Below are 27,219 nucleotides of genomic sequence, written 5' to 3'. Positions count from 1 at the left end.
CCTGCACGCATTCAAACTGACAATGGCAAGCAATTCACCAGCCACGCATTTAAGAACTTTGCAAGAAGTTGGGGCTTTCAACACATCACCAGCAGCCCCGAGTTCCCGCAGTCAAATGAACTCGCCGAACGTGCTGTTCGCAGTGCAAAACAACTCATGGAATGTTCCTACCTTGCCAAATCTGACGTATACCTGGACTTACTCAATCTATGAAACATTGCACGGGACCCCATCCTGGGTTCTCCTGCCCAGCGACTGATGTCCCGCCAAACAAGTGCACCTTTGCCTGTCTCTCAGCAGCTACTGAAGCCATGCGTTCACTCCCCTGCAGAAGCAGCTACAGTTCAAACCAGACACGCAAAAGCGTTTCTTCGATAAATCCAGCAAGCCGCTCAAACCACTGGTAAGAGGACAAGTGGTTCGCCTGCAAACTGACCAAGGCCATACGCGGCTAAGACACATTTACGGCCCGTTCAAAGAGCCCTGCTCATACCTGGTCGAAGTGGACACAGTCCTTTACAGACGCAACCGTCAACATATCCTTCCAGTGAAGGAACCACATCCTGCAACTCCTGGTCCAGATGCACCACTTCTTGCGTTCCCTCCCGCAGCCGTTCCAGCGACCCCACCACCAGCCGTTCCTCCTGCCGCGGGTTCCCCGCGTCGGTCGGCGCCTGCCTCGCCCGCAGCATCTCCTACTAGCCCTGCCGGGTCGCTGGTTGCGTCCCCTCTCCCTTTCCCCTGTCAGTTCCCCGGCGAAAGGAGGTGAGGCGGAATAGTACCGCAAGAGGGCTGGATGTGTTTGTAAGCCACCAGACAGATATGGTGACTTTGTGTAATCTTGCCAGTGTAATATTCCCCCCCATTATATGCATATTTCAGGCACCCTAGTTTCGTCATTTCCTACAAGAAGAGATGTAGATCGGCTATTGCATGCTAGCCAATCATAGTGCTTGTTAGTAGAAGCCCTGCCTTATACATCCTTTATAATAACAGAACTCGCCTACGTCAGGCAGTAGATGTAGCAGCTGAAAATGTAACGTACTGCAGATCCTGGGCTGTAAGTGCTTAATAAAATATGTTGTATCTTTACATGTGTTTGAGTCATAGCAGTTACATGATGTCAGACAGTGGCTCAGACTCACTCCACTAAGTTTACCGGATTTTATTTTGTTTTATTAGTTGTTATAGAGACTATGGTTCGATCCTGACTACAGGTGCTGTCTAAACAAAGTGTGTACATTCTCCCTGTGAGCATGTTGGTTTTTCCGGGTGACCCGGTTTCCTCCCATGTTCCAAAGATGTACAGGTTTGTAGGTTAATAGGCTTTGGAAAAAAATTGTGCTGGAGCGAGGTGACATTTTGCAGGCAGTATTGTAGAATTAATGTAGAATTGATGTATAATTTATGTTTTTGTGTGTTATCTATGTAGCTGCGATGCTGCTAATAATCCAAGCAAGATTTTCCTTGAACCTGTACCTCATGGTACCCACATCTATTTGTTTGTGCACGTCGGGTTGATTGCAGTAGTCGAAACAGTGTGGACCACGTGAAGGTTACAATCACCCACCCCATCTTTAGGCTGTGCACGCCATATGCAAGAAGAAGAGGAAGATGGTACCCACGTTTGTGATAATACACTCGACTTGACTTGACGTGCTCCCACTTTGATAATGCTATTTTCATCCTGTTTGATTGTTACAGTTTTATGAACTGTTCAAAGGAGGAATTTTGGAAGATTGGTCGTTAGCACAACTAAAATGGTTGGGTGAGGCAAAGGTTTGAGTCAAATGTATTCGAAAGATAAGCAAATGTATTTCACTCAAAATAGTGTTTCTGATGTTTACAACTTTCATGTCGTGTCTATTGTCATATGCACAAGTATGGTGAGATACAAGTACCATTAAAATCTTGCTGGCAGCAACATAGACAACACATGAAAACATAAATTGTGCACAAATAACCTGTAAAATCCTGTCACACAGTAAAATTAAAAAAAAAGGCTGCAAAATAGACATCAGGGAAAATCATACCAATTAGAATAAAAACCAAGCCCATGGTAGTGAAGAGGTGGGCCGTAGTGTTCTGTTGTCAAGGTAGGATTAGGGTTGTGCAGGTTTAAAATCCTAATGGTTGGAGAAAACCAACTTTTCCTAAACCCAGTGAAGTGGGACTGCAGGTTTCTGTACCTCCTGCCTGATGGGAGAATTTTTAAATGGTTTTGAGAATTTCTGCAGATTCTAAACTGGAAAAAATGTGACTTCTGTAAAGTGTGTTTTCCTTTAATTAAAACATAGCTAAGGAGAGAATGGGAGGAATGTTATCGAGACATTTGGGGCCAGTATTGGGGACATCAGAGCTATCATGATACTTATGAGTTGTCTTTAAATGTCTGGTGATAGTAAGACTACAGGGGTCCCAAAATTTGTGATTGTATTTGTATAAACAAGTCTTTCAGAAAGTTTTCTCAATTTACAGCCAGTTTTAAAAAGTTCAACACAGACCTCCTGGGTTGCATGTGGCATGCAGGATAGAATTTTCTGTCAACTTTTAGTCCAGTTTGATTTACTTTGAATTGAGTGCACTTTTTGAGTTTTACCAGGAATTGATTTGCCATTTTGTAACTGATTTATGGCGTTGAGATTATTTCCGTAAAGTCTCCTCTGAACCTGGCATGTCTGAACCTCCTGATCATGTCTGTCACGTTTAGGTTATTTTTTAAAAATAGGTAATGGAAATGGAATGCAATGGAAATACTTCCTAAGCTGTATTGAGACAGAGTTCCCATTCAGCTTCCATCAGAATTGTGTTTCAAAATTCCTCCCATTCTCTCTTTTGCAATGTTTTGATTAAGTGGAAAACACACTTTACAGAGGTCATATATTTCCAGGGGGTTACTTTTGTTCTTCAGGGCTACATGGAACATAGATCAGTAGTGCACAGGAAGAGGCCATTCGGCCCACAATGTCTGTGCCGAACATGATGCCAAGATAAGCTAATCTCATCTGCCCGCACATGATCCATATTCCTCCATTCCCTGCATATGCAGAGGGCTTGCCAATGTGCAGTGTGGAATCTGCAGGAATTCTCAGAAATATCTAATGGTGTGAGGAGATTCTTTGTCAAAATTTGTGAGCAAAAATTAAAAATATATATCTTACTCATATTTGACTTCAGCCAGACCCTATAAACTACTTGCTCAAAGCACATAATAATGTAGCAGCTTGTGATGGAGTGCACTTGTCACTTCTCTTTGTCCAGATGTGGAACCATAGAAGGCAAACCTATCTGTTGTCCTTTAGCAGTAACACTACCTCAGGAAACTTTGCTGAATAGAACATCACTTTGTGGGACAATGGACAATGGAAAATCCTCCCTCCTACCCAGGCACCATTTTATTTCTTCATTCATCATATTTGTCACCTCAAGAAAAGGCCAGAATGTCTAAAAGGGAAGTCTGAGATTCCTCCAAATTCCCAGTCATGAATTATTCAGGATCCTGTGTAAACAATAGAGTCATAGAGCAATACAGCATAAAAATAGGCCCTTCGTCATAACTCATCCATACTGGCAAAGTTGCCTAACCAAAGTTGCCTAGCCAAATGAATTCCATTGTCGTATTCACCAGCAGTCGCCTAAAAAATCGGCTAAGTGGGACAGGCCCATTAGTCCAGTCGCCGGTTTTCCGGCGACCTGCTACGACTATGACAGTCGCCGGCAGTCGTCTAAAAATCACCTAGGTGGGACAGGCCCATTAGATTTAAAACGATCCGAGAAGCAAATTTGTCATACAGAGTGTCGTGGGTATATAGAATAAGCTGCCAGAGGAAGTGATCTAGGTGGGTGCAGTTACAATGTTTAAAAGATATTTGACCAGGTTCATTGATAGGAAAAGTTTAAAGGGATGTAAAATAAATGCAGGCAAATGGGCACAGGTCAGCAAAAGTTATTGACCTTGCATTTATCTAGACAAGTTGAAAGAATTCCAACACTTCCTGACTTCTACTCAGTCCCACCTAGACTATTATCTGAATGGTGGCCGATTAGGAAAAGGGGAGATGCAACGAGACCTGGGTGTCATGGTATACCAGTCATTAAAAGTAGGCAAACAAAAATGCTGGAGAAACTCAGCGGGTGCAGCAGCATCTATGGAGCGAAGGAAATAGGTAAGGTTTCGGGCCAAAACCCTTCTTCAGAACAATAGGGGGTGGCGGGGAGAAGGAAGGAAAAAGTAGGCATGCAGGTGCAGCAGGCAGTGAAGAAAGCGAATGGTATGTTAGCATTCATAGCAAAAGGATTTGAGTATAGGAGCAGGGAGGTTCTACTGCAGTTGTACACGCATCTTGGTGAGACCACACCTGGAGTATTGCGTACAGTTTTGGTCTCCTAATCTGAGGAAAGACATTATTGCCATAGAGGGAGTACAGAGAAGGTTCACCAGACTGATTCCTGGGATGTCAGGACTTTCAAATGAAGAAAGACTGGATAAACTCGGCTTGTACTCGCTAGAATTTAGAAGATTGAGGGGGGATCTAATAGAAACTTACAAAACTCTTAAGGGGTTGGACAGGCTAGATGCAGGACGATTGTTCCCGATGTTGGGGAAGTCCAGAACAAGGGGCCACAGTTTAAGGATAAGGGGGAAATCTTTTAGGACCGAGATGAGGAAAACATTTTTCACACAGAGAGTGGTGAATCTCTGGAATTCTCTGCCACAGAAGGTAGTTGAGGCCAGTTCATTGGCTATATTTAAGAGGGAGTTAGATGTGGCCCTTGTGGCTAAAGGGATCAGGGGGTATGGAGAGAAGGCAGGAACAGGATACTGAGTTGGATGATCAGCCATGATCATATTGAATGGCGGGTACAGGCTCAAAGGGCCGAATGGCCTCCTCCTGCACCTATTTTCCATGTTTCTATGTTTCTATGTCCATGTCTGAACCTACAGAGAATAATGGGCCTGTCCCACTTAGGCAACTTTTTAGGCGACTGCAGGAGACTATGCAGTCGTCACATGGGCACCACATGTTCGCAGGGTAGTTGCCGGGGAGCCGCCTTCATGGTCATGAGGAGATCCCGCATTCTACGAACTAGTCGCGGCCTCATTATGGTCGCCGCAAATTTTTCAACATGGTGAAAAATTAGCGGCGACAAGAATGAAGCCGCCATGGAGAGTAGCGAGAATTCTCGTGCCGTAGGTGGGTCGCCAGGAGGTCCTAGTGGGTTGCCAGGAGGTCAGAGGTTCTTGGAGGTTCTCGTAGCTTGTAATCAGTGCTGACTGGTGAATTTCATTGGCGCATTGGGAAAAAAAAGTTAAGCAGTAAATTTCAGAACCAAGGATAACCGACCGGCAATGTTAAATGTCCGCCGAGCTTCATTGCCGTGTATCCCTGGCTTATTAAAAGATCCTCTCCCCCCTCCCCCCCCTTCTCCTCCCACTTCTCGCCCCCCCCCCCCCCCCCCCTCCCCCCCCCCCCCCCCCCCCCCCTTTTAAAAGATTTACCGTACACTGTGCTTTAGCTGTCTTTTTACAGTGTCAACCTTCCTGTTCATCGCAGCATGTGTCTGTATCACCTTGGCTTTGCACCCTGTGAATTTTTTAGACAGCGCTCCCCCCGCTTGCCCTGTCCCCCGCCTGCATAATGGGCTGGTGAAGGAAGCGATGTGTATGTGTGTGTTCCACTCTGACAGTCGCGTTCCAGTTGCCGGTTTTTCAGGCGACTTGACAGTCGCTGGCAGTCCGCTGAAAAATCGCCAAAGTGGGACAGGCCCATGAGGAACACCGATGGTCAGTCTGAAGATCATTCTGAAATATTGTCTGTCCATTTCTCTTCACAGATGCTGCCTGACACACGGAGATCCTCCAGAACTTTGTTTTTCTGTCTCATTTGGTTATTCCATCATTTTTCGTTTAACATTCTTTTGCAGTACTCGATTTTGCAATACAATTTGTACTGTTCTGCTGTTTTGAAACTCGTATTTTTTTTGTTGTATTTATCATTACTGAATGTATTATTGTATGTTTACTGTTTACACTGTGAGCTTCGTGTGAACAAGGAATTTCATTGTACCCAAGCATATATGACAATAAATTAATCTCAATCTGAAAAAGGCTCTACCAATCCTTCACCGGCAATGTTTGGGAGCAATTCTAGCGTGGAACACATGTGTTGCAACACCTTCATACTGATGCCCGGTTATGTTTGTAAAAAGGGTACAGTTGATAAAATCACCACTTAATTCCCAGTGGAACAGAGGCACACCTGAATATAATCAGGAGTGTTAATGGCAGGGTATAACACAAAGACCATCAAACTGGTCCAATCTGTCAACCTCATCTCAAATTCATTGCATGAGGTTTTAATTTGCTTGTCGACTTCCAGTTTTCATATCTGAACATCCTGGAATTTAAGATGGGGTGCCACAGACCACACGCCTGGTTCATATTTCCATTTGCCATAGAAGAAGACCATTTGCCCCACTGTGTCTATGTGGCCTCACAGCAATCCTATTCACCCACTGGTTTTCTCTGTAACTAATCTCTCCCCACATTTTACCTCTCACCTACATACTCGGGGCAAGTTATAGTGGCCATTGAACCTACCAGCCCCCACTTGTTTGCATTCTGTGAGGAAATTGGAGGATCCAGAAGAAACCCATGCTATCATGTGGAGATGCTGCAAACTCCACCCAAAGTCAGGATTAAACTCGGGTCACTGGTGGTTTGAAACACTGACTCTACTAGCTGCACCACTGTGTAGCCTTGTTGGAAATATCAGGCAGTATTTTCTATTTCCCCTGTTTACCTCCATTGTGTCACTAAAAAGCTATAAACTAGTAGGGACAATAAATGGAAAATAAAAGAGACAGATTGCATGATTTAATTACATTTCACATAATTATAGCTCTAAGTTGTTTATGGTCATCTTATGTTTATGCATTCCAGAAAAGACTCTAACAACTGATTAAAAAGGTGTGGTATATATCCTCTGGTAAAATTGACCTAGTTTATTTTTATTCACTTACGTAGTAAAAGAAACCAACTGCATTTGTATCGTAGCCACATATGGAAACTGTGTAGAAATGTCATGAAAATCCTTTCTTGTTTTGACGAAGATTCCCTGACATGAATCACTAACTCTGTTTCTCTTCCCAATGAAGCTGCCACACCAGCTGAGTATTTCCAGCATTTTCCGCTCTTAGGAAATGCTAAGATTCAATGTTAAGATTCTACTAAATATGAGGTATAGGGCTGGATTTTGTGGAGAGATGTCAACATTTAGAACAGAGAACATAGAATAGTACAGCACAGGAACTGGCTGTTTGCCCCACAATGTGTGTGCTAACCAAATACCAAATTAAACTAATCGCATCTACCTGCACATTGTCTATATCCTTCTATTCCCTGCCTGTTCAGGTGCATGTCTAAATGTCTCTTAATGGCTACTATCATATCTGTTTCGACACCACCTCAGGTGACTACCACTGTCTGTGCAAAATAATTTGACTCACACATCTCCTTTAAACGTTCCCCACCTCACCTTAAACCTATACCCTCACGTCATTGATATTTCCACTTTGTAACAAATATTCTGCCTATCTACCATGTCTATGCCTCTCATAATCATATAAGCTTCTATAGGGTCTCCCCTCAGCCACATACACTCCAGAGAAAAAAAATCAAAGTTTGTCTAAACCTCTCCTTATAGCTAAAACCATCTAATACAGGCACCATTCTCATGAACCTCTTCTGCAACCTTTCCATAGCCTCTACGTCCTTCCTGTAATGGGGCAACCAGAACCACACACAACTCTCTAACTGTGGCCTAACCAAAGTTTAATACCCACAACATGACTTACCTATCTTTCTAGTCAATGCCTCAAGTAATAAAAGCAAGTATGACAGGCATCGTCTTTACACCCAATCCACATGTTGCCACTTTCAGCAAGATATGGACCTGCACCACCAGATTACTCTATATATCAATACTCCTCAGAGTCCATTATTTACTGTTTACTCAGACATTTGGCCTCATAAAGTACAACACCTCACACTTGTCTGGATTAAACTTCATCTGTCACTTCTCCACCCATATTTCCAACTGATCTATATTCTGTTATATCCTTTGGCGACCTTCCTTGCTATCCACAACTCTGCCAATTTTGAAGTCTAGAAGGGAACATGTAGTCCAGCAAATTCCGCCTACTGTGGGGAATCCATTCCACCTCCACCTGGCATATAATTGGGTCTGCATTAATTTCTTTGGAGAATAACCGTGAGGGTCCGAGATGATGATTAGTATTTTTAGTATGTTTTACATTTCTTTTGTTCTTAAGTGTTTATGTGTTTTTTATTCTTTGAAAAACTTTGAATCATTTGAATTATTTCTAATAGCTATTGAATGTTTCTGAATAACATGAACATAATGTTTTTAACAGCTGGAACCTAAACGTTTGCAATTTCCCCCCTCTCGATTCACAGGTTTTCCATTTAATAAAAGGATTAATTCATTGTATAGCACACATTGGAATATATTAACACTCAATCCCATTCAGTTACATCATGTCTCACCTGTACCTTAACTATGTGCAATAACCATTCAATAGTCTTTGACACCTGTGCCTAATAAAATAAACCTCCCGTGATTTTGGTTTCGTCATATGGACTCTGGCAATTGATCCCAATAGCTTTCATCACAATAGATGTTAAATTAGCAATTTGTTGTTTTCCCTCTCCTTTCCTCTTGAAATTGCATTTCCATCCCCAATTGCACAATAGAGGATTTTGGAAAATACAAGGCAAGGGAATCTGCAAATCTCTCACCTATCTTTTGGAGATTTGGCTATCTTAAATTTTATATTCCCTTGATATTAAGATCTATTTCTTGATGTGAAGTTTTGTCCTCAAAGCTTTCCAAGTTCCCTTGCAAGTTCTGGTGGAAAATGCCCTATACCTTCACTTCTAATGTCACTTTCCACTATGAGATGGGATACATATGTACTCAATTAACAATGTCCTTTCCTCAGTAACAGTTCGTCTCACAAACCTAATTTTATAACAATTTAATTTTAAGGAGCTATCCTTTTCACTCTTTTAATATACATACAAAACTACATAGGCAATAACCTGATACCTTGATTCTTAACCTGATACCTTGATTCTTAACCTTGATTCTTAACCTGATACCTTGATTCTTTCTATTTCTTAAAAATGGTATGTTTGCTGGCAGTTAAAAGTTAAGTGTAAAGGATCATAGAAACATAGAAAATAGGTGCAGGAGTAGGCCATTCGGCCCTTCGAGCCTGCACCATTCGCCATTCAATATGATCATGGCTGATCATCCAACTCAGTATCCTGTTCCTGCCTTCTCTCCATACCCCCTGATCCCTTTAGCCACAAGGTCCACATCTAACTCCCTCTTAAATATAGCCAATGAACTGGCCTCAACTACCTTCTGCAGCAGAGAATTCCAGAGATTCACCACTCTCTGTGTGAAAAAGGTTTTCCTCATCTCGGTCCTAAAAGATTTCCCCCTTATCCTTAAACTATGACCCCTTGTTCTGGACTTCCCCAACATCGGGAACAATCTTCCTGCATCTAGCCTGTCCAACCCCTTAAGAATTTTGTAAGTTTCTATAAGATCCCCCCTGAATCTTCAAATGAGTATGGGTGCAGGAGCCACTGTGGAAAGAGGTGTTCTTTTGCATGATTGTTTGACCATTCTCTTTTTTTCTTCATTTGGTGGACATTTGTGGGATTGAAAGCTGGTCTGTGAGCCAATATGCATTTCTCAACTAACATAATAAAAAATCTTGTTTGTGTCATTACATTTTGGTTGTGTTTAGTGAGAGTTTATCGTATGCATTTTGGCTATTATGAGTCTTACATTGTTGACTGCCTTTCTGTAAAATGCTGAGATTCTGTAAAATGCTGTAAAATTCTGAGGCTCTGTAAAGACCTAGTCCATTAATGTAATTGCAGGCGCACCATTCGAAATGAAAGTATCGGGTATTCTCCACACTGGAGTAAAGTTGCATGGGGCATATTGATATTGGTGTTGGTGTATTATTGTCACATGTACTAAGATTCAGGGAAAACCTTGCTTAGTTTGCTATCCGGGCATGAGTACATTAGGTAATCCAAAAGAGAAATGAACAGAGTGTGCAATACAGTGTTACAGCTAAGGAGAAAGTGTAGTTTTAAAAATATTCCAATCGTTACAACAACGTTGATTGAAAGATTGAGGAATTCATCCCATGCATGTGAGAGGTCCATTTAACAGTCTGGTAGCAGTGGGGAAGAAGCTGTTGTTCAATCTCGTGGTATGTGCTTTTAAGTTCCACATCTTCATTTTGTTGATACGATTGAGCAATGCTTCATGTGATTTCCCTGCTGAGAAAGTATCCCTGGTGGTCTGCCAGTACGTATATTTTTACACTCAGGCCTGACTCCACTCATCAAAAGGACTGTGCTTTTGTGTGAGAGCGAGGAATTTACTGTGAATTATCCAGGATTGGATCCTCTTGCGCAAAGGCTCATTCCCAGACACTGAAACATATGTTGAACCATAGACGTCATAGTGAGGTAACTCCGTCCTTCACATGTGGTTTTGTGGGTAGCTTGCTCACCTCTGAGTCATCAGGTTGGGTGTTCGAGCCCCGTTACTGATGCTTCAGCACCAAATCCAAGCTGATGTGCCTATTCTAGAGCTGAAGGTGACACACTATCTGAGGGGAAGGAATGGGTGGCGTTTTGGGTCGCAACCTTTCTTCCACCATCCATTCCTTCTAACCAGATATGCTGCCTGTCCTGCTGAGTTGCTCCAGCATTTTATGTCTATCTTTGGTTTAAACCAGCATCTGCAGTTCCTTCCTACACTATCCGAGGGGCTGCCTTTAGAGTATGATATTGAATTCAGGCCCTGTTTCACCCTCAGGTAAAGTATCACATGGCAATATTTCAAAGAATAGCAAAGAATATTTTCACAACCCTGGCCAACATTTATCACTGACCAACACTGTCCAAAACATGGTATGGTATGGTGATGGTACAGCAGTAATTTACAATCAAGAGGTCTGAGTTCAAATCCTACCATGGCAGCTGTGGGAAACCTATTGTCCTTACCTGGTCTGCTGATGTGAACCATGTGTAACTTTAAATACCCTAATGCTGCATAATTTACTTCAAATTGGCCTCACAGGCCACTCATTTTCCACTACCAACTTTTCAAGGGACAATTAGGGATGGGCAATAAATGCTGGTGTTGCCAGCAATGCCCAGATCCTGGAAAATTAATACATGAAAGATTTTGCTGTGCACAAATTGGTAGCTGTGTATTTTGTCTTTACAATGCTTTATTTATTTACTCTGCTGGTGTACAATGCCCAGAGGTGTAAATGGTATGAGAGAAATGTAAATCTGTTTCTTATCATTAGTCTTTAGGATGGGTTTTAATATCATCCGAATTAACTCTTCCAAATGCCCTGTATTGAAAAAGACTGCAAAAAGTTGTGAACACTGCCCAGTTCATCACCGGCTCTGATCTCCCCACCATCAAAGGGATTTACCGGAATCGCTGCCTCAAAAAGGCAGCCAGCATCATCAGAGAACCACACCACCCTGGCCACACACTCATTTCACTCCTGCCACGGAAGAAGGTACAGGAGCCTGAAAACGTCGCGGTTCAGGAACAGCTTCTTCCTGACAGCCGTCAGACTATTACAACCTCAAGTAAGTTCTGAACTATGATGGCCTATTATTGTTATTATTGCACTACGTGTGTGTGTGTGTGTGTGTGTGTGTGTGTGTGTGTGTGTGTGTGTGTGTGTGTGTGTGTGTGTGTGTGTGTGTGTGTGTGTGTGTGTGTGTGTGTGTGTGTGTGTGTGTGTGTGTGTGTGTGTGTGTGTGTGTGTGTGTGTGTGTGTGTGTGTGTCTCCCGTTTATTATATTGTTTACAGTGTACTATGTTCACATATTCTGTTGTGCAAGTAAGAATTTCATTGTTCTATCTGGGACACATGACAATAAAACACTCTTGACTTGACTCTTGACCATCTCAGTTTCCTCATCTACTACTAAACAATTATGAATGTGTGGCCAAATTCTGCCCTAACTCCACTTACAAGTATGCAGCTAATACCACTGTAGTAGAGTCCGATTTCAAACAGAAGAAGAAAGCAAACCTAGTAAGATGGTGTCAAAACGATAACTTCTCCCTTAATGTCAGTAAAATGAAAGAGCCAGTCATCATCTTCAGGACGCGGGTTGGAGCTCACTGCCCGGTCTGTATCAATCATGCTGAAGTGGAGATGGTTAGGAGCTTCATGTTCGTAGGTGTAAATAACATCAACAATTTGTCCTTGTCGAACCACATTCATACTAGAACCAAGAAAACACACTAATTCCACTAATCCTCAGAAAGCTCTAAGGAAATTCATCGCTACCAATGAATCTTACCAATCTCCACTGATGCACCATGGAAAGCATCGTACCCAGATGCAACACAGCTTGGTATGCCACTTGCTCTGCCCAAGACGGTAGGAAATTGCATGAATGTAAGAAAGTCATGAATGCTGCCCAAGACATCGTGCAGCCCAACTTCCCCCCTTATTGACTCCATTTATACAGCAAGCAACCAACATAATCAAGAACCACTCACATCCCAATCATTTCCCCTTCTCCCCTCTTCCGTCAGGCACTAGATGCAAAAGCTTGTAAGAATGCACCATGGCATTCATGGAGTCACAGAGTAATACAGAGTGGAAACAGGCCCTTCGGCCCAACTTGCCCACACCGGCCAACATGACCCAGCTACACTAGTCCACCTACCTGCGCTTGGTCCATATCCCTCCAAACCTGTCCTATCCATGTACCTGTCTAACTGTTTCTTAAACGATGGAATAGTCCCAGCCTCAAATGATGGAATAGTCCACAGCTTGTTCCATACACCCACCACCCTTTGTGTGAAAAAGAAACCCCTCGGATTCCTATTAATTCTTTTCCCCTTCACCTAGAACCTATGGCCTTTGGTCCTCAATTCCTCTACTCTGGACAAGAGACTGTACCCAATCTATTCCTCATGATTTTGTACACCTCTATAAGATCACCCTCATCCTCCTGCGCTCCATGGAATAGAGAATCAACCTACTCAACCTCTCCCTATAGCTCACATCCTCTAGTCTGGCAACATCCTCATAAATCTTTTCTGAACCCTTTCAAGCTTGACAATATCTTTCCTATACCATGTTGCCCAGAACTGAACACAATATAAATGAGGTCTCACCAAAGTCAAAGTCAAAGTTGTCAAAGTCAATTTTATTCGTCACATGCACCCAAAGGTGCAGTGAAATGAATTTGCCAACAGCGATACAATTAAAAAGGACACACAATACACAATAAGATTTAACACAAACATCGACCACAGCATTCTTCACAAAGTTCAGCCAGTCCTCCTTGTTCACCCGTGGTCAGGGCCATAAACCCACCATAGTCGCCGCTACGGGCGGCCCGATGTACAGGCTCTCTCGTCGGGATGGTTGAAACTCGGAAGTCGGGACGGTCAAACACACTCCGCGGCTTGGAGGTACCGAATCAGCGCTTTCTTACAGAGACCTCGGCTTCAGGATGTTATAGGCCACAGGCCGGCGGTCGGAGCTCTTCTCCGGTGATCCCCGGCGAGGGGTCCCAGGTGCCGGATGGTAAGTCCATGCCGCTTCCGCGGCTAGAAGCTCCGTAGGCCACGGCTTCAGGATGTTATAAGCCGCAGGCCAGCGGTCGGAGCTCTTCTCTGGCGATCCCTGACGAGGGATCCCAGGCTCCGGATGATAAGTTCACGCTGCGCCCGCAGCTAGAAGCTCCGCAGACCGCGGCTTCAGGATGTAACAGTCCATGGGCCAGCGATCGGAGCACTCCTCTCTGGTGACACCCGGCAAGGGTTCGCCCACTTTGCGATGGAAATGTGGCACGCTGCGCCCGCTGCTGAAGCTCCGCCCCGACTCCGGGAAAGGCCACTCCAATCCATGGTGTCAGGCCACAAGGGAGGCGACATGGAAACATTTGCCTCTCCTTCGAAGAGGCGACCGAAAGTGGTTCCCCCATTTCCCTTCCCCACCACCCCCCATACAAGACATACAGAGAGACACTAAAACAGACATTTGGACACACTAAAAAAAAGGCGAAATTACAGACACGCTGCTGGCAGGGCAGCCGACTTGCAAGCCCCCACCAACATCTTATACAACTGCAACATGACCTCCTAACTTCTATGCTGAGCAAGAACAGCTTGTTCTTGTCCATTATCAGGCTCCTGAACAGACCTCTAACATGCTGATGAATTGTTGATCCGCCAATCTGCACCTTATTTCGCTTTTTTTATCTGAACTGTCTCTACGTAATGTATGTTTTCACTTTCTCGGAACACACGACAATAATAAACCAATAGCAATACCCATCCCGTAAGCAAGGGAAGACTAGCGTGTATTTGTGTGAGGAATGGTGAACAGAAGAACACACCACATCAGTCAATTAGAAAATTGAAGCTATCCCACGCAGTGTATGGTGCCAGCATGAAGTCAGTGATACAGACACATAAACAGGTCCTTTTGCCCACTATGTCCATGTTGGCCCTCAATTAGACAGATCTCATTCCTAGTTGGGCCATATCCATGCCTTGGTGATTCAAATATTCATCTAGATACTTCCTAAGTGTTTTGAAATATCCTCTTTACACCCAAGTGGTGCACTATAGATGGCATCCTCCTTCTGGGTAATTCTTCACTAGTTTCTGACTATCAAACCTGTTAATGCTCCTCATATATCCTTACGTTTGGCGCCCATAGGGTGCTGCATCTTCCTCTTGTGCAATGATTGACAATCCGAGGAACAGAATTGACAGGGGCAATTGCTAAAGGGTGAAATACTTTTCATAAAGGAATGTCAGGTTCTTCTTTAATGACAATAGAAACATAGAAATATAGAATATAGGTGCAGGAGTAGGCCATCGGCCCTTCGAGCCTGCACCGCCATTCAATATGATCATGGCTGATCATCCAACTCAGTATCCTGTACCTGCCTTCTCTCCATACCCCCTGATCCCTTTAGCCACAAGGGCCACATATAACTCCCTCTTAAATATAGCCAATGAACTGGCCTCAACTACCTTCTGTGGGAGAGAATTCCACAGATTCACCACTCTCTGTGTAAAAAATGATTTTCTCATCTTGGTCCTAAAAGACTTCCCTCTTATCCTTAAACTGTGACCCCTTGTTCAGGACTTCCCCAACATCGGGAATAATCTTCCTGCATCTAGCATGTCCAACCTCTTAAGAATTTTGTAAGTTTCTATAAGATCCCCCCTCAATCTTCTAAATTCTAGCGAGTACAAGCTGAGTCTTGAGATAACAGATCTTAAGTTTTAGGAATTGCATTTCAAATAGATTGCAGGGTAAAAAGGAGATGAAATTTGAGCCAGCAAAGACTCATTTTGCTCAATGGCCTCCTCTGTCATAAAGAAATATGGAATTGTGAGCGGGCATGAACCTGATGGGCTCAACGGTCTCCTTTTATGTAATATAGAAATAGGGAAAATCGTTTACTTTCATTAGTATGGCCTAAACTAGGAAGAAGCAGTAATATGGGCATGAAGTCCATTGATGCATTTAATCCTATCCCTGCTGTGCCAAGTCTGGAAGAAGGGAGGGGCATGTGTTCCACAAACCCTAAGATCTTAATCGTAACACAGAACCGCATGGTGCAACCTCCAATGGATGGTACTGTTATTATGTGGCTGAGTTAAATTCATTGGAGCTGTTGGCAGGACCTGCTGTCTTCTGGGAGTGGAGGTCTTCCTCCGCACAACATCTCAGAAGGGAAAATGAGGGAGGCAAGTCCTTTGCCTAACGGCTACTTTACTCCAATTAAGCCAAAACACTGGATCTTTTTAAATGACTTCTACTTTCGGGATTGAGGCAAAGCCAGCTAGTTCCATTTGCCTGCGCTTGGTCCACATCCGTCTAAACCTGTCTGAGTGTCTTTTAAATTATTTTATAGAACATGCCTCAACAACCTCCTCTGTCAGCTCATTCTATGTACTTACCACCCTCTGAGTTATAAAATCACCCCTCGGGTTTGTATTAAATCTTGCCCCTTTCACCTTAAATATATGTCCTAATGTTTTTGAGTCCCTTTCCCTGGGTACCAAACCTCTCCTTTTCATGCATACATGTTACACTCAGGTTAAGAGTGCCTCCGGCCACAACCCCCCCCCCCCCCCCCCCCCCCCCCCCCCCCCCCCCCCCCCCCCCCATCCTTCCACCAAGCCTGTCTAATGGCAATCAGTTGGTGGAATTCATGCCTCTCAGTCAGTTAAAATGGCACTGCTAGAATATGAACACTTCGCCAGTGCAATGCTGAGGGAATTATGTGCTGACCAAGATACATGATTACAGTTTAGTTTATTGTCACGTGTACAGTGAAAAGCTTTTTGTTGTGTGCTATCCAGTCAGTGGAAAGACAATACATGCTTACAACCGAGCCATTTACAGTGTCAATTACATTGGTAGGACGCAAGACATATGCAGGCTCGGCCAAATAAGAATAGCAAGTTACCTTTATGGAGAACATTAATGAACCAAATGGATTTTTACAGCAATCTGGCAGTTTCATGGCCATCATTACCATTACCAGAGGTAGACAAAAATGCTGGAGAAACTCAGCAGGTGAGGCAGCATCTATGGAGCGATGGAAATAGGCCACGTTTCAGGTCGAAACCCTTCTTCAGACCTTACCATTACCAGACCATTATTTCAAATTTATTTAACCACTTGAATTTGAATCCCCTGATACTGTGGTGGGATTTGAATTCCTGTCTCTGGATCACTAGTGTGTTGGCCGGTGGAAGCTAACCACCATTTTACCAGACCCACATTCAGATCAGATGAGTTATTGTGTGGTATTGTAAAAGAGGGGCAGGAAATTTCCCTCCAGCGCTTGGGCCAGTATTTATCCCCTAATCAAAAGATTATCAGGTAATTATCACAGAGCTGCTTGTGGTAACTGACTCTGTTCTCAATAGCCGCTGTGTTTCCAACATTAAAGCTGTAACTGCATTTCAAAAAAATAACTTTGTAGGCTTCTTCCTTCATTACCTCCTGAGTTTGTGAAAGGTATTCCAGAAATGCAGGACTTCCCTTTTTGTACATCTATAACATTCTGCAGTTCCTATCCAAGTCTCACACCATCCTGACTTGGGAAACATATCGCCAGTCCTTCATCATCACTGGATCCAAATCCTCTAATTCCCCGCCCAGAGGCAATGTAGGAGCATATTCACTAGGACTGCAGCAGATCAAGAAGGCAGCTCAGCACCACCGCATTACTTGGACTTTATTCCTTTGATTGCAGGAGGCCGAAGGGTGATCTTATAGAGATGTATAAAATCATGAGGAGCATAGATAGGGATGCAGTCAGTTACCACAAACAAATCTGGGATAATTACCTGATAATCTGTTGATTGGGGGATAAATATTTGCCCATGTTCTGGAAGGAAGTGTCCTTGTTTGTTTTGTGTTTTGAGTTTGTTTCCTTGACAGCTCAGGTCAAATTATTATACATCTTTTGATGGATGCAAAAAAGACTGTGGATGCTAGAATGTGGGGCAAAAAAAAAGCTGCTGGGGGAATTCAGTGGGTCAGGTAAAGAGAAAGTGCCAGCCCAAACCTCATTCCTCACTCTTACCCCTCATCTCTGTATACTGGCTATCTCTCCTTTGCACTCTCATTCCTGATGCAAGGAGTAGACTCAAAATGTTGACCACCCCACTGTCTCCACAGATACTTTTTGTTGACTCTGTTTTGGGAATGAATACATTACGTCCTTCGCGGGGTTCAGACATCTAGCCAGGGCAATTACATTCCTGCATTTTTACATGTTAGAATTCTTCCACCAAGAAAGCCTTGGTGGACTTTATCCAAAATGTTCTGGGCTCTGTTCCTAGTTGTACATTGCCTTGGTGGCCCCTGGATATCTGATCAGTCATAATGTTGCAAATATAATCAAGATTATAGGCAGTGAGGTAACTTCAGGGCGTAACGAAGAAGATTGATGAAGGCAGGGCTGTAAATGCTTTCTCTATGGAGTTCAGTGAGGCATTTGACAAGTTTCTGCATGGTTGACTTGTCCCGAAGGTTAAAACACCAATGTGGATCCAAAATGAGCTTGGTCATGGGATGCATATGGTAGTGGTGGAAGGATACTTTTCTAGTTGGGTGTCTGTGACCGGGATCTGTGTTGAGACCTTTGTTGCTTGAGATATATATTAACAAATTGGATAAGAATGTATGAGGTATAATAGTAAGATTAAACGAGAACTTACCAGTTTGAAGTTTGATCTGTATTTTATGAGGAGTTACGATGGGGGATTACGTGAAGAACCCGCTCAGCACGCATGCGCGGCATACTTCAAAGCAGCGGTGTGGAATCACAGATAGGCACAGTTATTGAAATAAACATAGTAACATAGAAACATAGAATCTGTTTGTAAAAACAATAATGGTGTTATTAACAACAACAAGACCAATTGCTCCCCCGGGCTTAATTTATATATTTTTTGCAGATTCTTTTTCTGCAAACGATACAGGTTCTGTCAGTGGTTTGTTATAAAAGTTTGGAACGTATACTCCCTAGACCACCCTGCAGTAGCCAGGATGTGGTCCATAGGCTCGTCCATCCTCTTGGTTACTGACGTGGAAGCTGTCCTGGTGGAATAAGATTTATACACGTTAGTATTTACTCCAGCAACTCCCAGTACCTGCTTGAGCCACTAGAGATAGTTTAGCTCGTCACCCGACCAAGAGGTTTATTGTGGCTGACCCATAAGGCTTTTTCCTCTCCCTCGGTATTCCTTATTGTGTCGATGTAGATCTCTAAGTGGGTCATGACACATAAAACGTGGTTCAGGTGGGTATGCCCGGAATTTCATGACTGGACCTGATGTTCCTGGTCTGTTCTGTTTGGCCAACCCTTGAATGGGCATGTGACACTATCTGGTGTTATAACCATGTTGTCCAATCGCAGTAGATGGGAGAACTGGCTCTTTGTGTTGAGGTAAGGCCACCAGCATGTCCATCTTCAGGGTAGGCTGTTCCAGGGTGAGTGACCTGGCTGGTGATCATCCCCTAAGGTATGTCAGGATTTCACTGACATCCCAATTTGGGTGTACCTATTTCTGGGGAATGGATTGAATATACCTCTCCTGTATCTGATCACCAGTGAGTGGTACCCTTTACCCTGTTGTTGTGGTACCCAAGTTGAGTAGGCTGACAGAACATTTCCTTCATTGTGGTGAAGACCTGCCAGGAGCTCCAGTACAGTTTTTTGTTGTAGTTGAATGTGTAATTCCTGTTTTGGAAAACAGTGTCCCATTTCTTGATGCTCCTCAGGTATGTTCCCTAGGATATGCGACAGAATGCTGTCATCAGGTTGATAGTGCTGCTGATCCAAGCACAGCAGTGGTCTTCCCAATTCTGCAATTCTTTTAATGACCATATCGAGGATCACTGGGAACCATGCCTGTGGACTTGGTCCACTGTAATTTGCGTAGTGCCCGACTGATGAAGCCGTAGTGCCTATTGAAGAGGTAGAAGGAAAGGAGAACATAGAGATTAGATTCCCCCCACCCCTCAATACGCGGGAATGTCTCCATTGCCGCTGCCTTGAAATTGGTTTCATGTGACGTAAGTTAGTACGTGGTGATTTAATTGGATATAAGGAATCGATATCTGGTGTCCATATTGCTTAGTAATTTCAGCAAATATTTTGGTTTAAATGTATGTTTACAGTATTTAGCTCACCTGATAGGTGAGTTACTGATGGTCAAAACATGTTTGACGACATACGGTTACCAATTGTTAATAAATTGTCACCTAATATCGATGTTCTCCGCCCAAGTGGTTTGGTATATGCCACCACTGTGATGTTGTTAACTTATAAACGAACATGCAAATTTGGTGGATTACTGAGCAAATGCTTCACTAGAATTAAGTAAGTTAATATATAACACGTTTAAGTCAATTCACATTGGCACTAAGTATTACAAGCTCAGTAACACATCAGGACACATAAGATGTTACTCAAAACAGGTGGAAGTGTACAACCATAATCCTTCCTGCCGATAAATTCCATGATAACACTCCAGATTAATCCATTTGCCCCCATATTACAGGTATGGAGATAGTTTTGAACACTGGTATCTCAGCTCATAGGAAAGGTACAATGTTCAGTAGCTGGTAATGCTGCTACTATCCCAATTACTTTGCCACGTAGTTGATTGGTGGTTAATGTTACCATAACTGATAGTCTTAATGAATACCAGATGACAAAGTTGTGGATGGTCAACGTAAATATCTGGATATATGGCAGTGCCCGCTAAATAAGTTAGTAGCTAATGCAGCTAAAGCTGTATCCAAGGATAGTGTGTCGTTAATATATAGACATGCCATGACGGAATGTTTCTTAAGTGTCAGGGCTGGTTGATTCTGGATAGCTTTGACTTAAATGCCGCAATGCTCATCATGGTTACTCCATCCAGGTAATTGCGGTATATCCGAAACTTATATGAGAAGGTACTGAATAGTATGCATCTTCAAGGTCGATGTCTACCATAAAGTATCCTTGGTTCCATGGTAGTAGTTACAAATCCCATGAATGGGTATACCTGGTGAAATACTCAAGTGGTTTATCAATGATGGTGCGACATTCACCGTCGTGGGAGGGTAGACCCCTTGGGGTGCTTGCTGAATTGGTGGCAAGATATTATTCTATTCCCCTTGTATTTATTTTTTGGTATATAACTACCAAGAGTGATAGCTTCCTAACCAGGCGTGATTCACCCACCCCTTGTTAGTACAACCCTTCACCTTTATGTGATGGTAGGAACCATACTTATCTGTCTTCATTGTTGTTTTCTTCGGTTTCTGGTTCCTTGTTCTTGTAGGGACGATGTTTGTTGGGGGGTGGCACATTTTCCATGGGGCCTGCTCTGGGCCGTGGCCTAAAAATGCTACGGGTTTGGCATGCAGGCCCCGAGCTTTCACCAGTACCATGAGGTAGACGCCCCTGGTGGACGCAGAGAGGTACTGCTGTCTGGTCTTCTGTGTGGTGCTCATTCCAGACTCTGCTCTCTTGTGCCGAATAGTTTGAACACTTCGTCCAGTTTTTTAGGACTGGTTTGGTAAGTGCCAGGTAGCAGGATCTGTGCTTGTGAGGACGGCGTTCTCATAGTCCTGTTAATTTCATAGATTGAGGGCAGGTTTGTGACTTCACTTGAGAAGTTATGGGGTATACCGTTGAACAGTAGGGTCAGGTGTTTTGCCATATTACCCTGCCCTTCTGGAATGAGCAGGTGGACATGATAGCCGACGTCAGGGTATCAAATGCATTTTTTTAATATTTAGGTTAAATGCGCTGCTCAATGTATCCCCCAATAATGGCGGGCACTTTGAGTAAATGCAATTTAGGGGAGACGTGATAAAACCAATGCCTCATGGCTACCTGTCTTGGAGAGGTTTTTTGGAAAAGACAGGTAGTAGGCTGGCCATCAGTTAAGACTGAAGCCATCTCGCTCGTGGTGAAACCACGTAGCGGCCACACCCAGCAGTTCTTCCTGTTCCTGTACCTCAAAATATACTCCCGATGTTGTTCAGCCAGTGCCCCTTCTTCTTGACCAGCCCAGCCCTGGTCGCCAAAGCTGTCCTCGGATGAGGAGGAAGCAATGGCCAGTGCATGAGGCACTGTGGAGGGAGTGCCTGAACTCCCTCTGCGAAACTGCTCCCCATAAAGCAAGTCTCGCTGGAGCTTATGCTCCACGAACCTCTCCACGCGGCTCAGGCAGTTGTTTCTGCCCTAAGCGGGCGGTGAGACGTCCCCGTCCGGCGAATGGGATTCCACCGGCCGGATGTCTTGACATCCAGTCCGCTGCTCAGGCGCTAGCGGAACTGGGCTCGGCTCAGTGTCGGGGATGGCGGAGCGCCGGGTTGGCGGTCCTACCGCCCTCTGTCCCCCTCTGATGAGACGCCTGTCTGCTGGAGCCGAGCTGGGGACAGGTTTCTTGGAGAGTCTTGTTCTGTTCTTTTTTCTTGGCTGTTGGAACAAGCAAAGAACTCTCCTTTGCCAGTAAAACCGACCTCAGAGTAGACTTACCTAATGGTCCCTTTTTGAAACTGTAGCGGGAGCGCCTGACTCCCGCTGATCTCTGGACTGGAACCCGGCACAGCTCCCTGTCTGTGGACCGCAGCATGTGTCCTGGTGGCGGTCCTGGTGGCGTCTTTCCCCCTTCCGCGAACGGAACACTCCTTCCCCGGAGTCCAACGCTTTCGTCTGCTGCTTTGCTCCACCTGGAGCAACAAACAGACGCGAGTCGCTGTTAACCTGAAGGTAAGACTTACCTAAAGCTTCCTTTCAGGGTTGTAGTGGGAGTGCCTAACTCCCGCCTGCCGCTGTTGCCTGCTGAAACGTAATGCCGCGCATGCGTGCTGAGCGGGTTCTACACGGAATCACTCACGTGACTCCAAAGTAAAATTAGTGTAGTTGCAGATGGCATCATTTGAAGGGCAATGAACTTTGTCCAAGGCTAATGCAGGATATAGATCAGTTGGAAAGTTGGGCAGAGCATTGGCAGATGGAATCTAATCCTGGCAGGTCTGAGGATCCATTTTGAGAAGTTAAATGGGGATAGGATACAAACAATAAATGGTAGGCACCAAGGGATGTTGATGAACAGAGGGACCTTGAGGTTCAAGTTCATTGTTCTCTCAAAGTGGGAACACAGGTAGATAGGGTGGTGAAGAAGGCATGTGGCCTGCTCTCCCATCATAGGTCGGGAGATAAAATATCAAAGTTGGAATGTTATATTTGAATTTTACAAAACACTGGTTAGACTGCACTTGAAGCATTATGTGCAGTTCTGATCACCACCCGATGCAAAGGGGAGGAGAGGATGGGGAGGGTCCTATTGCTGAGAAGGGTGCAGAGGAGATTCACTTGATTGGAGGACTTTGGTTAAATGGACTGCATTTATTTTCTCTGGAATTAAGGAGGCTAGGAGATGACACAGGCCAGACTGATGGTCAGAATCTATTTCCCATGATAGGGGGATAAAAACGTCTTGAGCATACAGGTACATTTAAGATGAGCAAATAAGCTTTAAAGAGGATTTGAGGGGTAAGTTGCTCCGAGAATGATTGATATCTGGAACCCGCAGCCACAGGAGATGGAATCAGATACAATTATTATGTTTATGAGACATCTAGCCAGGCACTTAAGTAGGCAAGGCATGCAAGGATGTGGTCCTAATAGGATTAGAGTAGATTGGTAAAATGTATGGTGAATGACTTTATATAACTATTGAGTTGGAGAAAATAAAATTAAATATTTGTGACTTGAGCTATTTCCTTCCTGGATTGTGCTGGAACAGACAGGATGAACAATCCATTTAAATGACAGAAAATAAATTTCCTGGACTTTTCTGTTTGGACTGATTTTGAACTAGCATTTGTACAAATGTCTAGAACGGTACTTCTCAATGCCAGCGGTGGATTTTATCGAGTTGCAGTTTGAGGAGATGCTGGACGTGGCTGTATTTCCGCGTTTTCAGGGGAATATCCATTGCATTCAAAGTCGTGCTCTGTTCCTATTACTAATCTTATCAGGATGTTGTTCAGTTTGACATATGCACAGTCCAGAGAAACCGTGTGCCATATCTCATTTTTCTGACATGGAGCTCACATTACTTTGCTGCCATTCCAATGACATTTGGATGACAGAATTCCAATGATGTTTGAGTTTCACCACATTCTCTGTTATTTAAGATTACTTGGCATTCTGTGGAAACAAAGACTTCCCAAACACGAACTGCTTTTAATTATCTTGTGCCTTGTTTTACTATAAAGCCAATGCGACACTGGCATCTAGAAAGAATAACTTCAAATGCACAGTGTGTGGTGGGTGTAATGTTGGTTCTAGAAAGAGAACACAGTTTATTGTGACTAGACCCCCTGCCAGATATATTTATTATTATTTTCTGAAATATTTCACAACGTATTTCTAATGCATTGTTTGATCCTCAACAATCTTGCGGTTGCGTGCGATGAAACATCCTTTTCAGGAATCCCAGGCTTAATACTGGGCATATTAACAACACATGCACACATTGTGCAGCAAGGACTCTGTTTTGAGCAGTGTCATGGGAAGAGACACAAGGATGTGCTCAAAGCCTCCTTAAAGAAGTGCAGCATTCCCACTGATTTGTGGGAACCTCTGGGGCATGACTGTTCAAAGTAGAGAAAGAGCATCCGAGATGGCATTGAGAACCTTGAGACCATACATTCGTAAGAAAACAAAACCCCACCCTAAGTGGCAGAAGGAGTGCAACATTTCACCACATCCCCCTCCCCCCCCCCCCACTTCAAGATTCAAAATTCAAGATTCAAGATTCAAGATTCAATTTAATTGTCATTTGGACCCCTTGAGGTCCAAACGAAATGCCATTTCTGCAGCCATACATTACAAACAAATAGACCCAAGACGCAACATAATTTACATAAACATCCATCACATCGCTGTGATGGAAGGCCAAAAAAACCTTATCTCTCCACTGCACTTTCTCCCCCCCCCCCCCCCCCCCCCCCCCCCCCCCCCCATGTCATTAAAGAGTCAAGGTTGCACACCGGGTCTTGTCAAAGCCCCCGGCTGGTGATGGCAATTGTCCCGCGGCCATTAAAGCCACGCCGGGCAATGCTGTAAGGCCCCGCTCCAGGAGCTCTTCGACCCCGCAACTCGGGCGGGAGAAGTCGCCGTTGCAGGAGCCCTGAAAAAACGGTCTCCCTCCAGGGACCCGCGGGCTCCCGGTGCCGCCGTCCGCCAGACCCGCAGTTGCAGCCTCCGAATCTCCGGAGGTCGGGCCGCAGCAGCAGCAGCGCTCCACCACCGCTCCACCTGCTCTGGACTCGGCCAGCTCCGCGACGGTGAGGTGAGTCGTCGGCACCAGAGTCCCCGGTCTTCTCCTGTTGGAGGCCGCTCCTCGTTGCAGCCCCAACGACAACGGAGACCCGACAAGAAAGGTCGGGTCTCCCGTGCAGGGAGAGATTTAAAAGTTACCCCCTCCCTCCTACCCCACCCCCACTCCCCCACACACACACACACCCAACAAAAAATAACAAAAACTACATAGAAACATAGACAAAAATAATAAAAACGCGGATGGGCTGCAGAGGCCGCTGCTGACGAGTCGCGCCGCCTACCGCCCAGGCACATCCCATGGCACATCCCATGGATGTCAACAGCTCACATCTTAGCCTCATCGGCCATCCTTGATTCTGAGGTCTCGCCAATGAAGTAGAGAAAGATGACATGCTGACATAATGACCGGTAGAGGCTGGAAACTTGGGCAAAAATGAAACTGCTGGAGTAACTAAATGGGTTAAGCAGTATCTGTGGAGGGAATGGACAGATGACATTTCAGGTCAGGACCTTTTTAGACAGATTGTAGTGAGGTGGGGGGGGGGTTAGAAAACTGGAAAAGTGGTAGGAAAAGGGCAACACCTAGCTAATGATAGGTGGATAGAGATAAGGGAGTATGATTAGCAGGTAGCTTGAAGATGAAAAGGAAACAAAAGGGTGTCAGATAAAGAGAAAAGAGGATTGATATATAAAGACAGAAGGAGGGATATAGATGCGCTGATTATATTACAACTAATAGGATGCGAATGAGTCCAAGCAAATCTGCAAAAGTGCAGCGGTCAGTGAAGGAACATTGACATTTATTTTCCTCAGTTTGAAAAAACAATCCAGCTTATGCCTTAAATCAGCAAATACTGGGATTCATGCAGATTCATGCAGCAAAGCAGGAGATTTTATTTTGTCTTTGCCAATCATGGTTTTTTCCCAAATCCCAGCAATTTTCCCCCCTTCAGGACAACATCTAGCTCCAGCTCCTGTTCAAAGGGAACGACTGATCATAACCACTCAGGGTGTGGAATGAATTCACTTAATATTCCCCTTAATATCTTACTGTTATTTTAAATCAGTATTTCAGTTACTGTTTCAAATCCACTCCACCATCCCAATCCACCCTACTGAAATAAACCACAGCAAATCTCAGCAACACCATCAAAACTCAGTTTAACACAGAAGGGGAGAAATTGTTTGGACTGACAGCTTGATGTTCTAAAACCTGGTCCATATTTACTCTGATGACTTGTGGTTGAGGGAACTCCAACGATGATTAAGCTTCAGCACATTCTGCTGCTTCTTAAGGTTTCTCAATATTCTGAAGAATCAAATATTTTCCAAACATGAATATTTTGATCTTTGAATAGCTTAATTCATTGTTGCTAATGCAAATCTTCTGCTGTCTCCCTTGCTAGTTGTTCCTGTTTAAATATGTGTCCAATTTCCTATTGAGATTTGTTATCAAAGCTGTTTCCACCACTTTTCAGGCAACACATTCCAGATTGTAATAGCTGATTCCCACGTTGCGAGTTGACACAAGAGGTAACCCGAGTTAAAACCCGTGGTAATAACGTACGATTAATGTACGGAACTCGTGGACGCAACTTAGAGATTCGAGGCGCTAAGGCAGGTACTCGTGTAACTTGTCGACTTGCAAAAAATCAAACATGTTTGAAATTTTCAACCAGTCAATGTTACTCTTGTGGTTAAGAATTGAAACATTTTAACTCGTTGTAATAACGTAGTGGCCCGTGCGTTTACCTTAGTGTATCGTGAGTCTACCGTGGGAACTCTTTAACTCAGCAGGCAGGCAGCAGCAGATTGTGGATCCCTTCAGTTTCCCAGCGCCAATCACCTGCCATAACGCGAGAGAAATCATGCACTGTTGTAGGTCTCCTTTGCACGTCGGTGTTTCTGTTTTTCTCCACTCATTGTTGGCCCTATCTGTCACCACCCCCACCTACACCCCTCTGCTTCCCGGCCATGTGTGTGACCCCTTCCCTCAGAGACCCACAGCCAGCAACAACTCCAGCCCATCCCCGCTCCAACTCCACAGGAACACGCTCCCCGTAGGGGCAGATGCTGATGGTGTGCAAGATACGTCTTGTTCTTGGGGTGGCGGATGAGGGGGCGCAGCTCGGGCTGTGAGCGAACTGCCACTTGTCGCCGTAGCGGCCCATCGGGGGCGGATTCCTCTGGAGCACTATCTTCACGGGTCG

Source organism: Leucoraja erinacea, chromosome 8 (assembly GCF_028641065.1).
Source record: "Leucoraja erinacea ecotype New England chromosome 8, Leri_hhj_1, whole genome shotgun sequence".
Classification (NCBI taxonomy): Eukaryota; Metazoa; Chordata; class Chondrichthyes; order Rajiformes; family Rajidae; genus Leucoraja; species Leucoraja erinaceus.
This window is presented reverse-complemented; position numbering follows the sequence as displayed.